Genomic DNA, 17,698 nt, shown 5'->3' with positions numbered 1-17,698 from the left:
TTTGATGATTCCCTATAAAATTACTTCAAATTCTGTTGTTCCTCACAAAGGAAAGCAACGTGCTGCCAACCTGCACATCTGGTGATAAAAGATGAATTCATGAGAGTTATGCTAAAACTAGTTTTGAAAAAAGTTCTTTTTGCACCAGATATGCAATGACACAATGAATAAAAGCAAACACATGGTTTAATGCCACAAGAGAAACCTTAGAAAGGAGGAAAAACATTTATCTTCCTCATACTGAAGATCTAGGTTGATTTCCAAATTGTGGCAGCTGCCTTGCAGTGCCTTATATTACCTGGAGTTAACTCTTTTAAATGACTTTTTAAAACCAATTCAGATCAGCACCTTTGTGATCAAGCCACATAAAGGGTGTGTTATTGCCAGGTAAATAAGCATAAAGGAGCGCTAGCCCAGGATTAAATAATGTTATTGTGTCTTAAAGCTATGAATTTAATTCTTACTGTAGGAGGGGGAAAACTACCTCTCTGGGAACCTGTAACCACCCTCAAGAGGCCTAAAACATTGCACTTGATCAAGGGCTGATCACATTTACAAAACTGATAAGGACCTGCAGTTATCAGCGAGTAGTTGCCACATTTTGCGTAAGATCAAGACTTATTCTCACTTTTTTGTGAAGGTCCTGTGAAAAGGGTGCCTCTGCACTATTTTCCCAGCAGGATGAACAGGGAATGCTGTCATGCGAGAATGTGCTGCACCACCACACACTCTGAGGTCGAACTTCTTATACAATTCACAGCGCAGAGATGTAGCTGGCTTCAGTTTACAGTGAGGCAGGTGAGCAAACCTCAGCAGTAGGTTTCCTACAGAGCCCTGCTGACAAGTCGGATCCCGGTGTTTATTTCCAGTGCAATCTGACCTGTGGGTTAGTATGATTGACTGAAAGCCTCTCCTTACCTGCCCTGGCATTTCTGTGCACTTACAGGGTTTCTTCTCTGCTCCTCACCCACAGTGAAGCTACAAGAGGAGATACCTTCCTCCTTTATGCTTTACCAAGTTAGGATCCTTTGTTAGGTCTCAAATCCTGTTTTTGCCATATGTATGCTGTCCTGAAAACAGCACCAAACAATTTAGCATCAGTATTTCTAACTCTCTATAATTTTCTATGTACTTTTGTTGTGGTTTAACTCAGCAGGCAGCTAAAACCACCACACAGCTATTTGCTCACTATCTCCCCCGCAGTGGGATGGGGAAAAAAATCGGAAAAAGGTAAAACTTGTGAGTTGAGATAAAAACAGTTTTGTAGGACAGAAAAGGAAGGTAATAATAATAATAAACAAAACAAGTGATGCACAGCACAATTGCTTGCCACCCACTGACCATTGATGCCCAGCTAGCTCCTGAGCTGTGGCCCTCCCCAGCCAACTCCTCCCAGCTTATATACTGAGTATGATGTCATATGGCATGGCTCCTTATGGCCAGTTTGGGTCAGCTGCTCTGGCTGTGCTCTCCCAGCTCCTTGTGCTCCCCTGTGGAAGGCTCACGCCTCCTCGCTGTCAGGGCCGGGAAGCTGAAAAGTCCTTGACTTAATTGTAAACACTGCTTAGCGACAACTAAAATATTAGTGTATTGTCAACTGTTATTTTCATACTAAATCAAAACCACAGCACTATACCAGCTACTAGGAAGAAAATGAACTCTATCCCAGCTGAAACCAGGACAACTTTTTACCACAAATGTACATGTTAATATAATTATAAGTGCAGTGCAATTATACTGAATAATGTTTACATTTGTGGTAAAAAGTATACAGAAAAGTATACTGAGGCTCCATATTTTATAGAAAATATGTGTTTCAGTGCTGCCAACCCTCATGATTTTGTTGGGACCAGGGTAATGAGGTACTAACAGTGGTGTTAGACTTTCACTGTTCATTAAAACACAAAAAGTAAACATCAGCCTTGTGAGCAGAGAGAAAAAATATACATCCCAGTATCACTGCAACTTTGAAGCGTCCAGAACAAGCTATTAACAGCCTGTGATCTGCAGTTACTGGGGTTAGCAGTGCTTTTATTTTTGTGTGCCTACATGAACACCTAAAGGAGCTTTGGAGAAGGCCAACTCACCTCTAAGAGCTGAAGGGCAGAACAGCCTGTGGCTCACCAAGGCTGGCTGTCGCGGGACTGCATCACCAACATCAGAGGCTGACTCCTGTTTGAACTGTACTGTTCGCTTTCCTAAATGGTCTCGCCTTGATTTAATACCACATGATATATTTCCTGTGACTTTAATTAAGTGCTGCAAATGATTTCACAGCCCCGCTACTGAAAGCTAATTTTATTGATTAAATTTTTGACCCCATCAGAATAGACTTCATATTTGCTTTGCAAGAATTATTTTTCACAAAATGTCCTTGATTGGTGTTAATTACGTTGTCTTAAATTGTTCACTGATTGCATCTAGCCGTATCTTTCCAATATCCAGCCTCAGACTCATTGTCGAGCCAACCAGCCTATATTGGCCTGTTCACCTTTTTAAATACTAATTTTTCTTTACTCCTCCAAAACTTCTTGAGCATGATAGAATTTAACAGAAATCAGTTCCAGTGATTTAAATTTCCTCTAAATTTGCAGGCAACTTTATAACCCTAGGAGATACAGTTTAAATCTGTCACTTCTTTAAAATATTATCTCCAAATAATACCAAGATCTTCCTCCCAAATATCTATGTATTGATAAAATTTTCCATGTAAAAAATGAATGGATAAATTTAAAGTATATGAAGATCCCATGTAAACAGGAAAAACTAAAAATAGCTAGCCAGACTAGCTAATAACAGCACCATAGCCAGGAGGCAAGAACAGGTCAGATTATATGGTAAACATTTACATTGTAAACATAATTCTGTTTGTATAGCTCCCAGTTCTATATATAAACCTTTTGAATTCCCACATTAAGTGTAAGAAATGCCCTTAAGTAAGAAAATACAGTCTAACTTATTAGCAGCAGCGAGTCCATTTGGAAGATTTGGGGCTGCTCTGTAATTCCTTTAAGTCAATAGCAAAAGTTCCACTAAATAAACATTGAAACATTGTCAAGATCTCGAAAAAAAAATAGCAAGATTTAGAGATAAAGCCTACTTACCTTTTCTGAGACCCTATATTTCCAAACCAAACATCTAATTTTAAATGAACTTTAAAAACAAAATATTTGGATTTGGGCAGATAGGCAATGTACAATGTCAGAATTTAATTTTTGCATGGAAGGACTGGAAAGCTGGCAGCATAACACAGGATGCTCGTTTCAGTAAGGAAAAGTCAGTTACGTGGAAACACAAGGAACTAATTTCTGAAAAGTGTATTTTTTAAATACACAGCAGCGTGAGGCCTCCTTGCGTGCACTTGCTTACCTTTGCTCAGCAGCAGAGTCCCACTGAGCTGGGTCAGCAGCACAGCCGCACGCACTGGAGCCAGACAAGCAGACACACAGTTGCCCTTACTGAGGAAATAAACCCCTGAGCTTGGCACCTAGGTCTTGTAACTGCCAGGCTTTTCCAGCTTTTCTTGCGAAAGGTCGTTGCCATCTTGCACCACTGCTAGGGAAGAAAGTATATGGCACTCTGGAGAAGGTTCATTCAGCATTTGGATGGCAGACAAGGCAATTAACCAAGAGGCAGATGTGCGTTCTGCAGTTTGTACCTACAGCAAACCTTCACGCTGAGGTTACGCAGGGCAAACTGTTTGGGTCTCTCTAGCCCACCAGATGAGAGAACCAAAGAGCAGTGAGCACTGGCATGTGCCAGGACCCACCTAGGCAAGTACAAACAGCCCACCTTTGTGTCATCTTGCATAGAGAGCCTTTGAAACTGAGGGCACCGGTGGAAAGGAAGAGTCCCCCATTGGTCTTGTGGGGGGCTGACTCCAGTATCCTTTTTCTTACTTCAGCAGTCACTAATGTGTTGTGGCAGGAGTGGCCAAGAGGGGCTTTCCCAGTAAGCACTAGCTGATAGCTCCAGCTGTAAATGCTCCAAAGCTGATTTGCTGTGAGGGAAGGGAAAGGAGCCAGCAGCTACATGCAGTGCTGGAAAAGCCAAGGGATCACAGGGAGATCAAAAAATTGCTCAAAAATTTCTCCAGGATAAAGCCTGAGAGAGGCACATGAGTCTTCTGTGCCTTCTGGGGAGGGGGAAAATGTTTTTAAGTTTTACCTAAATCCAAACTGTGAGGTAATATAAATACAAATGATTGTGTATGCATTTATATATAAACATGTATATGTACACTTATATATACGTGTGTGTACACACATATGTATATGTGTACAAAAACACAAGGGCAAATTAACATTTTGATCATTTTCCCACCAAAAGCAACACGTTGCAAAGCACATAACATTTCCAAGCCAGTTTCACTTCTGTGACATTGCTGCCCTTAAAGACTCAACTATGCAAATGATCTGCACATTTCTAACAGATAAAAGGCTTTCCTCCTCCTTTCTTTTTCCTAAAATATTAATTTCTGGATTTACAGCTACATGGTTCAATTAAGAAAGAAAATGAAGGATGAAGCAGGACAGAAAGCATGCATCCAACACAAGGCTCGAAGGAGAATTATGGAAACAATGTACTGAAAGGAAATTATATTTTAATTTTGCTCGTCCACTGCAGTATTATACATCAGTATTCAGTTTTTAAGGTACGGCTTTCCTTCATTTCTCTGACATCAATAGGGTTGAAAATGTAACCAGTCCTGGAAATAATAGCTGTCCTGTCCTCATACACATATTTCACCTACACACCTTGGCAAGTTCTTTTATGTAAATCACTGTTGCCTTATTTTTTCAACCTTGATTTCCTCCTAGCCAATATAATATTCTTTTTTACATAAGAGGGGGTGAAATCTCTCAAAAAAACTCAGAACTTGATGTTCGAGTCTGTTTTCCTTCTCTGTGGACATCATTGCCATCTAGTGTGATGATGATGTGACTGCACTGTGTTAGGTACAGAAAAAAGGGTGGGAAGATGGTTATTAGTTACACAGTAAGACAGTAAAGATGCTGACAGCATAGAATGAAAGTACAGTATTGAAACATGAGAGTAAAAATTACAGTGAAGCTAAACTGAACTGTATAGCAGCAGTTATCAGAAAACCATTTCAAACGTCAGGTAGTTAAATGATTTTGCAATCCAACATAGAAGACAAATTTTAACTATGTGACTGAGTCACCATACTTTTCACCTGCAACATTCAGCTTCTAATTCAAAACATTAAGTTCATCCCTTTAGGACTGTGTTCTTTCTTTTTCATAATTTTTTTTCTTCAGTTAATGCTAGCTAGGTAAAAAAATCTAAAAATAAAAACCTCAAAAAAAAAAAGAGACAAACATTTGCAAAGATGCAATGATTCACTTACAATGAAAAAGGTAAAAGGAAAATGTACATTCTTTAAAGGGAATTAATCCTACAGGAAAAAATTCAAATATGCAACACATTACTTTTTTATAAAATATAGACTTTATGACACAAAACCAAATGATTGTTTGCATGAAAAGCTGGATTGTTCTCAAGATTGTTGTCAAAATGTCTAGAACAGTACTGCAGTATGGAAAGGAAAAACATCTGGAAATCCAGATGTATTCATCCCATTCTCCCCCTTTTGGCTGGGTTTAATTTTGGCTCAATTGTGTATTGGTCAGTGCTGCCTACAGACCACAGAAGGCAGAGACTCTTTCCTGCCTGCAGCGGGCAGCATTGTCAATCAGGAAGCTCGTTAGACACTTTATTTTATCCCTGTTATCCCATCCTGACTGCCGAACACGGATGTGCTAGGATGGCCACGAATTTCTGGAGGGAGGGAGAAGAGGCAGAGCTAATGCATGACTGACTGCACCTGACCAAGAGAGGTGCTCTTCATGGGAATGTGATAAGATTAGAAAGTTGAGGCTGAAATTTTCCTCTGTCTCACAGTAAAGCCTCACTCGTTAGGGTATAAAATGAGAGAGTAAATACTTTCACCTAACCAGCAGCATATAGAAAAGGGGAGATCGTGGCCTTTTTATTTGCTGAAAGTTTGTGCGCTGGTGTACAAGCATGGTGAATTATGGCATCTGTACCCGTGAAGTGCCTCTATCAGGAACTGTACCTCTCACTTTCTGCCAGAGAGGGTTCCTCTGCTGATACTTGTGAATTTGTTTGCACAACTGCAGTATACCCTGAAGACCTGCTGCTTGGACAGTGCATGGGGTCCAGGATGCCCCTGACCTTCCCATAAAGGCTGAGGCCAGCACAGTGGCTCATGATGATGTCTGCTTGCAGCACCAGCTTAGTCTTAAATTACAGTGACCACAAGTGAGTTGTGACTTTGGTGGGCTCTCAAAACTCAGCTGGCAATGCAAGCCACAAAATAGGAAGGGTTGGATGTCAGAGGTATGAGTCTCAGGCCTAAACACAGGAAGGAAAAAATCCCCCCACCCCCTTGGGAATCCCTCCCTGATGCATTGCTAAGGCTTGCTAGAAAAAAAAATGTGACTTTTCTATGGCTTAAAAGTAAATAAATAAATAAATAACTTAAAAAAACCCCTGAACCTAAAGAAAAGCTCACAACTTTGTCCATTTACAAAGCACGTGTTAAATAACTGTCCACGCACCTCATGTGTGTGACTTGAAGCCTAGGGAACAATCTGTTTGATGTTGGCAAGTTTTGCATCTGCCTGAAAAAAGTAATTTGTTTTGAGCTGTCCTATATTGAGTGGCTTCTCTTGAGATTTACTTTTATTCAAATAGCACCAGTGAAGGGAACACATTTCAGAAATCGGGTCATGTTACAGTGTGACCCAAAGGACAGCGGTCGCCCAGAGGAATGAGGTGGAGAAACAGGCAGCAGCTGGGAGTTGTAAGAGCCCAACTCATGCAGCATAAAGGCAGACTGCTTTTCTTACGGCCTGCAAAGTGGGGATATGCTGTGTTGAAGGCAGCCAAGGCACCATAGCATGGAAAGATCTAAATCTTTTCTACTGTAACTGAAGCGTTGTGACAATTTCGATGTGCAAACTCGTAAAAGGGGAGTCACAGGCATAGCGTTAGGAACAACGTGCAACATAACCCCTGTCTTTTAGCATGTAACATAGCATATAGATTTCTTGCATTACTGTGTTCAAAGTCCTATTACTCCTGGCAAATAAGAAATATAACTCGTTGGAAAATATTGTAGAGATTGGGATTTTCTACAGAAACCAGTGGGCAAAGCTGCTACATATAGCATAGTATGTATGTATGTACATAGCATATGTACGTATACTCATGGCAATTTTTGCAAAGCTCTGGATAGGATGAGTTTTATACTCTGATCTCCCGGTGGACTAGTCTGGAGACTCAAGAGTTAAGTAAGCGCTAGCAACTAAAATACTTCTGAGCATACAGCTGCAGATCTCATAAAGCTTTTGTGGATGCCTTTGTCAGTCCCAAGTGGATTGCTCTGACACATTATGGATATACTTGTTTGCATCATTTTTTATACGCTGACTTTGCAAAAGAAAAAGTTGCCTTATTTATTTGTACATCATTGTTATGTTTAAAAATGACCCTTTAGCTTTCTAGTAAAAATGAGAAAGTTGTTGAACTTCTGGCAGGGAAGAGGAAATGAGAGGAACAGCCCCAGAGCAATGCAAAACCAAGAGCAGGGCACTGCTTGTTTTTAATAAACCCACTCATTTGACCATCTGACCACTCCTTTTATGGAGAAAAATGAGTTTTTTCCCATGACTGCTTTTGTGACTGTTCAAAAATAGTCTTCAGTTTTGTCTTGTAAGTTGCTTATAAATATCTATTCCAGAATGCAAATCTTTACCAAAAAATCATCCCTGGAAAAAAGTGTTGCATCTATTACCACATTTTTTCACTTTTCTTTTACCATAATTGTGTTAATGTTCATCTGATTATCAAAAAAAGCCCCACCAGTTTTTGAAATATACATCAAACAACAGAAACACTAGAGGTTGCCTGGGCTGGTTATTGCATAGATCTAGCACTCCTCTTTGTTTTTAAGAGGACTTGAGGCTCTCGCCTGCTTTCCTACTGTCCTGTGGTGACATCTTCTGGGCCCTAGTCAGACTGCACAAAACACATCCAGCCGCACACTGGTGGAGGACAGCTCAGAAACCCTCCAATTTCTGGCCATTAAGAGACTTCCAAACTGAACCAAAAAAGTCTCACTCTTCTGTTTTCCCAGAAGGATTGTTCTCCTTAGAGCTTTCTTGGCTGGCCAAAACCCCACCCAACAAACGCCCACCCTGTTCCCAAGAACTGACTTGCTTTACTGTTTTTATTTTGCACCCCTATTAAGCTGTGGCAAAGGAGAGCTCAGAAATAGGGTGTGGGATGTAAGTCACCCCTCAGCTTCCCAGTACAATGCAGCTTGAACCTTGCTGCTTTGTCCAAAGGCTACTTCAACTTCCAAAACTGGCTATATCCCCAAATAAAGCCTTTTTTTTCAGGCAGAACAGGAATGTCCTGGCTATGCGTGTTCATTGTGGAGCTGTATATAGGAACATCTAAGACAATTACCCCAAACTTTGGTCTGCACTGCTCTTTCAGGAGGTATGGAAGTCGCCTACTCCCAATGCATTCACAGCGTACCTGTGAGGTGGTCTGACCAAGAGCTTAATGCCCCCATCTCACCTAGTGCATTGGTTTGATCCAAGGGTTTGCTTGGTCCTCACGTGGACGTGCATTACAGCTGAATATTGAACAACTGCCCATCAGAAGGGGCAAACATTTACCCCAGGACATATTAGCACCCTACCTAGCGAGGCAGCTAGACACCAACTCTGCAGATGACCTCAAGGCAAACCCACACGTGCCCTGGATCCCCCCACTCCTCCCTGAATGCTTGAAGCGACTAGAAAAATGGCAGTTCTCTTCCCTCACCTCAAAAGACACTGGCCTCGCCGTGTCACAGGCTCCTCACAGGAGTCTGGGCCCTTCCACTTGTTACACATGCCCTGAAACAGCCACCCAATGAGGTCCTGAGCTGCCTTTGGGCACAGCCTCTGGCTGTGTACCCCAAGAAAATGCTTTCTGCCTATGCAAAGCAGTAGCTAGGGAACCTTGCCAAAACCCAAAGAAGCTGCTTAGTGAGGCTACCAGTCTCCAGGGTCAAATGGTTTCAGAGTTGGAGGTTTGGCAATATAATTTCAGAGTTAGGCCTCTCTTTTCCACTATTTTAGTTTACCTGCATCCTTTTGAGAACAGGCCTCTTGGCTTAGGATGAGCTGATCAGTAACTATTCACCCAGCTCTTGTCTGCTGTAGCCTCATGGATAATGAACTGGAACAATGCAAACACAGAGGTGAGGAGTGCACTGTATTTAACAAGTGAATACACACAACTCTTTCAGCACCTTCTTGTTCAATTAAACAAACCTATAACATGGGAAATAGACTTGACGGTACATAGAAATGTCAATGATAATTTTAAAAGTGGTTCTAAGTGCTGCTGGCTTGAATACAAGTCTTGTCACACAAAAATGATGTAATGTAACCAAATGCCAAATTAGCTATTTCCTGGAGAAGGGAGCATCAGCACAGATAGTCTGGTATTCAGGTCTGTCACAGGGCACTAATTTTACCCCTTTTCCCCTGTGTCAAGCCAAATGGGTTGGGCTGGAAGAAAGGTTGTTGGTCATCTGGAGATTGTGTCCTCGCCCACAGAACAGGAGAGACTGAGCTGCTGCTCGGCACTGACCTGCAGTAAAGGACGGGGTGGTGGAAACAGGTGAAAAGGCCCCATCCATTTTGCATCCCAGATCTGGCAATTGGTCAAGCATACACACACACGCACACACACAAAATCAGCTCTTCAGTGCAGGCAAACAGTCAAACTAGACTTTAGCCAGAAATGCTGCTGCATCAAAGTTGTGGGGTATTGAGCCTCTAAGCTATGAATTCCTCCTCTGCTGTGCAGAGGTAACAAATGGACACAGGAACAGAGGCTGCTGCAATTGAAAAAAAAGAAGAAAAAAACAAAGTATGATTTGAGCTCTCAAAGGAGAGGAGAAATTCTTCTCATCAGCAGGTAAGGTACCCTAAACACTAATTCAGTCTTAAAAATGTGCTACAAAAACTAGAGTTCCTCCTCCTTACCGTCTGGAGCTGAATGCAATCACGCTTGTGCTGGGGACAGAGTGACCTGGCAGTCAGAACCCGATGTATTACCAAAAAAATCACTGTGCACTCAAGAAAGCCCTCTGCTTTGTGAGGGAGAGGGAGCAGCCCACAAAGCACAACTGCCCTGAACAGTTCATTAGTGGATAAAGTTATTAACACACCCACAGTGGAGGAGTAAAGCAGAAAACACATGGTAAGATGAACGATGTGCAAATGGTAATTCACAGCTCCATAAGCCGTCCCATGCAGCACTCAGACTTTTGTACACTTCAGTAAAAACAAATTTGAATACATTAGAGAGGAGAAGGAAAGGGGCAGTGGCCAGAAGAAGAGATGCTGCATCTTTTCCCAGAAGACCAAGGGGTGAGTTCAGTGCTGACAGCCACACTCAATGGCTCTGATCTTTCCTATCACCACTGGGATTTCTGGAAGCACAGACCCAATGACTTGTTTCCTCTCCCTGACTTCAACTTTTCAGACTTGAGGAAAATCCTGCAAAATGCCTCTACAGCTTTCTCACCCTCTGCACTCACCCCTCCCGCACTACGTTTTGCAGAAGCTGTGATGAAGCCCCCAGTTGACAAGCTGTGAATTTAGAGCTGCGATAAGTGGAAGAAAATCAGCTTTAATGTCTTTACTTTCTGGTGTTCTAATACCAATTGCAAAAGTCGCCAAGGAAAAGTCAGGGCACACTCGGATTTCTTAATGCTTCTGATCTAATAAAGATCTATACATTTAACTTGCAGACCAGAGGGGAAAATTAGACCAGATAAAATCGGGCCTGCCTGTTGCTTTTATGGCATGTACCACAAGGGGGACTCTTCTACAACTTTAAAGGGCAAAAATAATTTCAAGGAGAATGGAAAGGATGAATAAATCAGTTCTGCAGCTGAATGTACAGAGACCATTTTAGGCTTTAAGTTTTTATACCTGCAGAGGCTGTTAATCTGCAAAATTAATTAACAGGTGTCAGTTTACGTTAATGTCCAACTGCTGTTCTGGCTCCTTTCAGCTCCTGGTTTTACACTGCATGTTGCAAATTGCAAATATCCTATTAATTTTTCTTAACAAAGTGAAATTCAAGAGACTTTGTTGACCTACTAGATAGAAACCACAAACAAAAAACCTGACCACCCACAGAAACCTCTGATTATATTCCAGGGCTGGGAGAACCTGCTGGGCTGCCAAGGCCAGAGACTGGCACGTCCCCGGCGGTGCACACGGTGCAGAAGAAGACAGACGGTGTCACAGGAGGAGGGTGCAGAGAAATCATGAGACAGGTACGGGTGTGGGGTGCAGGTTGGGGTCTGGGCAGCGGAGCAGGAGAAGGGGAATACACAGCAGAAGAGTGCCAGGAGGGAAGAAGGGAGAAAGTGTGTGGCCCAGTGCTTATCAACGAGCCATCCATGAAGTCACGCCTGCCTTAGAGTAACATTATAAACTGCTAGAAAAACAACAAAAGCACAGTTTCAAGGTTTCTGCTAACATGCACATATTTAACTGTGGTTTCCTGTACTGCTTACTAATTCTTGGCTATCATGAAAGCTTGATATTGCACAGCTGCATATGTCACTTCGTACCTCAGATACAGGATGTGTTGTAAGGCTTATTGCATTTAGAGTTTACTTAAGATGATATATCGAAAAATCAAGATTTAAAAATACAAGTTCTGTTCCTTTTAACTTTTAGGAAGTAAATATAACAGGGTCAATAAATATCACCCTGAATTGTCTGTACGGTGCCTTTCTTAGCTAACATGCAAAAGAAACCTTGAGTATCTATCTATCTAACTGGAACTCTGTTACTGTGAAACTGTTTAGTGGGAGACTGGGTTTATGGTGAAAGTCACGGAAGACAGCTACTAAAATGAAACTGAGAATTAACTGGCTATTCAAACAAAGTTGTAGGTGACCTCGCAATTACTTTAAAAGCTTCCCCAAAGAAGAGGCATTATCATTCTAATTAGAACTTCATTTTAATGAGAAAAAACTTGTATTACACAGCTGCCATAATTCTCATTATAAGTGACCAAATAATTGTTCTTACTCAACATATCAAATTCCTATTATATCTTCAAAACATTAACTAAAACCAAAAGTCAAAGGTTTTTAAGTCTATTTTGAGGACAGTGCTTGAAATGTTCTGCTTGTCAAAGTGCAACAGCGACGAGCACATTTGCATCTCATGGCAAATGTACAAATCAGACAATGACAACTGGCTTTTTAATGGTTTTTAAAATCTCAGCTGTGTATGACAGTAGGAAAAGAAAGTAACTTGCACTGTGAGCAAAGAAAGTATTTGGTTTTCTCTCATCTGTCCCTCTGCCATCCACACTAGAGTCACACCAGGCATACCAAGGCCACCAGGACACCTCCAGCGGTCATGGGATAGCTGGGTGCATCCTGGCTGGCCATCTGCGGCCAACCAAATGGGTAACGGCTGAATTCTTGTCTTCCTCTGGGGGCACAGAAGTATTCATTTGCTTCTCTACCCAGGTGTCAATTTTCCTGAAGCTTGTGGAAACTTAAGTGATTTGGAGCCTGCTAACCCTCTTTCAAATTTGGATGAAATCAGTCATTTGGTGCAGAAATTATTCAGAGCAGGAGGGACAGGTGGGTGGATATGTCACCAAAACCCGGGAATAAACCTCGTAACACCAATGTAGTGTTAAAAGGCAGGCATTCTTTATTGCAGCGCTGGATGCACGGGGGATAGCTCCACCCAACGTGCATGCCAGGTGATCACCAACACACAGGTTATGTAGAATCAAAACATACATATTCATTATTTTCCAAGAAAAGGCAGCCCTATGATAATCATTTCTTGGAATCCATTTCCATATTCTCCTCCCCGTCACGCATGCTCAGTGGTTTGAGTCGGTGGTCCTCAAGGGTCTCTGGTGGTCGTCAGTGGTCTCGCACCCGTGTCCGCTGGGTGACCCTCTTCTTGCAGGCATGCGCAGTATCCTTGTTGTAGGTGCACCTGTCCATAGCAACTTACTTCCTAAGATTAACGTTCCCGAACCTATTGTCCGGTTGGGTAGGGACTGTACATGGAACACAGCAGCACTGTACCTTGCCATGGTCAGTGAGCTTCATTACCTACTACCTTGGTTACAAACTAATTATCTCAACCTGATTCTATAGTTTCTGTCTCACGGCCCCTATTCCACGGTTACAGCGTCGTCTCCAGCCCCGTGAAGGCTTTTTCTCTGACGCCAGCCCCGAGTTTCCCTGTTGGCCTTCAACACAGGCATTAATAAGAACCTAAAGCATTACCTCGGTGAGTAGCAGCTAAACCACGGCAGTGCCGAATGCTATGGTTTTGCCACCTTTTCTCACAAAAACCAGTGACTCACTGCTAGGTTGCAGCGAGACGTGGCTGGGAACCACTAACGGTACAACGCAGCGCACAGCTTCGTCTGCAAACGGGAGCAGTTACAGAACACAGTACCTGTGAGAGGGTGGGCCTCACTCTGGCAGGAATGAAATCCCGTCGGCTCCTACCCACACGACTGGTGGCAAATTCCTGCGCTGCAGGGAGCACTTCTACAAGACACCTGGCTGCAGGGTGCCAAGCTCTTAGGAGACATTTATACGCCTCAAGAGACAACAGAGAATCTACGGGCAGCCAGAGATGATGCACACACATACTGCAAATCCAGCTGCTGAGGAGAACCAACACTGGATTTCACCAATGAGCTGTTAGCTATCAATCTCAGCAACGCCAACATACAACACGGCTTTTTGGTGTTATCAGCATTAAGTCTTATGTTCCCCCTAAACTCTTGAAACAAAACTAAGCCTTCCTCCAGTGTAACACAACATTCAGTTCTGCACCAAAACTGCCCTTCTATACAAAGCATCCTGTTCCCGGCACCCCAAAAATCTCCCAAAAATCCTCTGGCTGGACTTCCGTAGCGCTCACAGGGCTGCCAGGAACACCTTCCCTGGGAAGAGGCACTTGCAAAGTCCCCGAAAAGTGCACAATGAGATAAGCCCCGTACCTGCCCTTGCATTTGACTTTGCCAGGTACCACGTCCACAGACTTCTGGGAGTAGAGAATGAAGTCTTGAGAGGTATGCGCTAAAAAAGGCTAATTTTACCTTTGTTGCCTTAAAAAGGTGATGCTGTTTTCTATTTAAGCATTTCAACAGAGCTTTGAGGGTGAAGAGAAAGATTTTTAACAGTTTGACACAGGATCTTGTCCTTGCTCTTTCAAGAACCGCAAAAGAGCCACTGTACAGACACTGTCCCTTCCCCAACACACTTTTGACTCAGCACAAACAACTCACCAGCTACTTCCCACGCCAAGCAAGGTCAGCCTGGCGAGAACTGGAGTTTCAATGGGACTTTCCAAAAGCCAAACAGGCCTATGCAAAGCATGGGAGCTGCAAGAGCCCAAGCAATTCTTGAATGCCACAGCCACCTATATGTTTTTATAGCATCCATACGGGGACAGGCAAACACTCCTCAGAATGCTGCAACTCGTTCTGGGTATCACGGCGGCATCGTGGACAGCCGTTGCTTAACAACGTGCAAACAGTTTGCAGGGTCGGCATTGCTCGTGTTGGGTGGCTCACAAAATGAACAACGTAATTTTATTGTGTATTGGTAAAGAGCAACAATCGGTGCCAGAAAGATAAACTGTGTTCCAGCCATCCGGGCTGGTGCCACCCTGAAAGCTTCGGTTTTGTTATGCTACGAGTGAATTGCCCGACTCTGCTCAAGCTGTTGCTACATTATTGATCCAGGCCTGTGCTACAGCTTTATCATTTGATCAGCTGGGCTTAGCGCTCCTAGTCCAAACAGTGAAATTACTGAAACTCTCTTCTTCCAGTAATAAAGAAAAAAGGTAATATTCCTCAGTACTCATCTAATGGGCTTTTGAGAACCAGCTGCCTTCAAAATTCATTTGACAAACTGCACTGTTCTTTGGGTTTATCAAACCTTGTGGTTTATCAATACTTTGTAATAAATGCAAGTCTTTCTCAGACTATAAACAATGAGACAGTCAATGGCAATTTCTGTGTGCAGCATTTGAAAGGTCAGCAAGTGAGTATGTGCTGAGCAGGAGAAAGCTGCTGCTCTTTTTATTCCTGGCTAGCTATGTGTCACAGCACAGCCACAAACTAAGGCTTGATGAGAAAACATTCACATTTATACACCCATGTGCAGCACAATTGTAAATATTACAAGATAAGAAACATTTATCACCAGCTGCAAAATATACTTATTTGCGAAACTTTGAGTTACAACCAACAGTTGCTAGAGGCAAAGGGATGTAAAAAGGAGAAGCCGCTTCCTGAACACCGAGATCATCACACAGAAGCAACCTGGGGACGACCACCATGAGAAACCAGAACCGCTGTGGCTGTGATCCATTAGAGACTGTTTTAAATATCGGGCTGTGTTCATGTAGGAGTGTGACACTTTCCGGAAAGCACCTTTGTGGTTGTGAGTGGCCCAAAATATTTGTTTCCCACTGTGTTTTTCTACAAAATAAGCCAAAATTTGAGCAAGAGATTGGTGCTGTTCTCCCACTGCTAAAAATTCACATTTTTTTTTTTCAATCTCTCTTCCATTTTCCTGACTGTGCAAGTTTTCCAGCTACAGAACCAGGTTCTGGAAGGATTCAACCTGGGGTGTGGGGGGATGCTGAGTAATCGCGCTGTGACATCACTCTGCCAGCAGAAGGCTCCAAGACGGACACAATCACCCACCACAACCCCACTGTCCTTTCCCCCACACCCACTCAGGCAAACCCTGGGTGCAAGGACTACCTAGCATTAACGCGTGAATATTTTAAGCTTCCCAACAGGCCCTCAACAGATCTGCGGGGCTTTCTTTGCAATTTTGCTCATTGTAGTATATGCTTAAATAGGAAAAAGTTTGTGTTTTTCTCCCGACAGCCCCTGTTCTGCCTCGCAGTGGGCATTACACTGCCCTTCTACAGCCACGTCGTCGGTCATTTGGTCCTTGCTTATACTGAAAACGTGGCAGATGCTGTACTAAACCACAAAACTATTAGTGCCTGCTTGGAGGAGTGTACAAATTAAATCTATGTCAGGAGCTATGATTATCACCTTGATCGGTCAGCCAGCGAGTAGTTCTGCCACTCAGGAGAAAATGCTCATGCCTTGCATCAGTGTTACAAATTTCAGTGGTTAAATAGCTGTAAATTATATCCCAAGACCCAGATACTTTATTCTACTTACCCACCAAAGCCATGCTAATACTTCCCAAAGGAAAAAAAAAAAAGTAGTTACTTTCTTCTACTGTATCAGTCTGTACTGTTATTGCTGTTGGTTCTGGGACCCACTGCCCGCTCACAGTCTAAAAATCTGTATTAATTTATAGTATGGCATCCCCAGAAAATAAAGATTCAAATTCTGTACTGATTTACAGTATTACATCCACCGAAAATAAAAAATACCCCCCCCCAAATCTTCTGCACCAGTGAACGACATCACAAAGCCTTCTCTTCACCAACAGTATTCAAGAATTTGAAAGTCACTACAAGTTTAGTTAAAATAGAGCTAGATTTTTAGATAAGCTCAACCCACTGCTTAAAAAGTGAAATTTCTTAGTGAATTTCTTCTGCTTATTGCATTGCGGGAAAAGTTCTGAGTGCTTGGACAGCACAAAGGCGACAGTACTGGCAGGTTTTGCCTTTGATAAGCACATGCAGCACACTGCTGACCACCAGTCAGCTGGGCCTGCAGTCCTGCGCAGAGCTACGGCTAGAGCTGGTAAAGCTGAGAGTCTCTAGAAACCTTTTTTTTTTCCTCCTGCTCAGAAAACAGAGTAGCTGGGAGAAAATGTTTCTCTAAAAAGCATGTGACCTTATCAAATTATTTAGTAAGAACCCAACTGACAGATGTTGCAATAAAAATGATGTAGTGAAATAATAACAGTGTCTTAAACAGGATTAAAATATAACATTTTACTAGTTATTTCAAAGAATAATTTTTTTTTGTTCCATCGTTCTTATTTATATATCCAGAATCTAGCTAAACTCCAAACAGCTATATCTTGTTGGGTACCAAGTGCAAATATGCCAAGATAATAACGTTAGGAGAAAGAAATACCTGGTCTTTTTTCTTTTTCCTTGCGTGGTAGGCTACATTGCATTTCTCATGCCTAAAAACAAGCACCATCTCTCAAAATATTTGGTCAGAAACCTCAGCTTGAAAAGGAGGTATTTGACAGAAACGTCACATTTACAGCAGCAGAACATGCGAACAGCTTCTACAGACAAACACCGAGAGGAATCTCGTGGAGGAGAACCTGTGCAACAGGAAAACAAGCAGAACCGCAGGAGGAGGTGCCCGTTCGCTGCCAGGGCAGAACCCACGGCCCCCGTCATCCAGCTCTTGTGGTGAAACTTCCACTACAGCAACGGGGAGAGGGCGGTGACGCCCAGCTCCGTGGGGACAGCGGCGGCGCTGCTGCCCCCTGGCGGCCGGAGGTGCGCACCACGCCCCAGGGCCGCGTCTGTCACAGTTAAAATATTTCTTTACACTCTATTTTGTGGGTGGGCTTTTTCTTTGTTGTTGTTGTTGCCCTTGTCCTTTT

The 17,698-nt window shown here is 42.7% G+C and overlaps 1 long non-coding RNA gene across 1 annotated transcript in view; it reads right to left on the bottom strand.

Annotated features, from left to right (window-relative positions):
- LOC129208968 (uncharacterized) overlaps window positions 1-17,518 on the bottom strand; it is a 113,858-nt gene extending 96,340 nt beyond the window's left edge. The window contains exon 1 of the long non-coding RNA XR_008577936.1: window positions 17,212-17,518. This is a non-coding gene — a long non-coding RNA (uncharacterized LOC129208968). The remainder of the gene's footprint in view (window positions 1-17,211) is intronic.
- Between the last annotated feature and the right edge of the window lie 180 nt (window positions 17,519-17,698).

This window comes from Grus americana, chromosome 7, assembly GCF_028858705.1.
Source record: "Grus americana isolate bGruAme1 chromosome 7, bGruAme1.mat, whole genome shotgun sequence".
Taxonomy (NCBI): Eukaryota; Metazoa; Chordata; class Aves; order Gruiformes; family Gruidae; genus Grus; species Grus americana.
Note: the sequence above shows the minus strand (reverse complement) of the source record. Positions and strands in the feature narration are given on the sequence as shown.